Source organism: Plasmopara halstedii (assembly GCF_900000015.1).
Source record: "Plasmopara halstedii genome assembly, contig: Scaffold_208, whole genome shotgun sequence".
In the NCBI taxonomy this organism is placed as follows: Eukaryota; Oomycota; class Peronosporomycetes; order Peronosporales; family Peronosporaceae; genus Plasmopara; species Plasmopara halstedii.
The window spans coordinates 299,073-299,534 of record NW_020187129.1 but is presented as its reverse complement, the minus strand read 5'-3'; positions in this window follow the sequence as shown (position 1 = coordinate 299,534).

The window sequence follows — 462 nt, the reverse complement described above, 5'->3', positions numbered from 1 at the left end:
CTTCGATCGCTTGTGGGCAGGACATGAAATTGAGTAATAAACAAGCCAATTCTCTGCACGTAGGAGCCGTAATTGGGTCGTTAAAGCCGAAAGGTATCGTGAAATTTTATGGAGGGCATACTTCATCAAACTCAACACTTCGGTACTTCGGAGAATTCCATAATTTCATAATTTCATAATATTTTTGCACAATTACACAAAAATGTAAAGTGATAATGAGGCAGAATTGTCCACTGAATGTATGTGGGAATCTTATCGTTGAGATACCTGAGTGTTCTGAATTTGTTTGCACGAACCCATGACAAGAATCGAGTGTCGATTATCTGGACAAAATTGCTGAGTATACGGTACCTACGTGGGACTTCGTTATCTCGCTGAGAGAGAATGTGTACAGTCGACTCCCGCTTAAATGCGCCAATTGATCCGGTACGGTTTGTGCGCACTTAACTGGTAGGTGCGTAT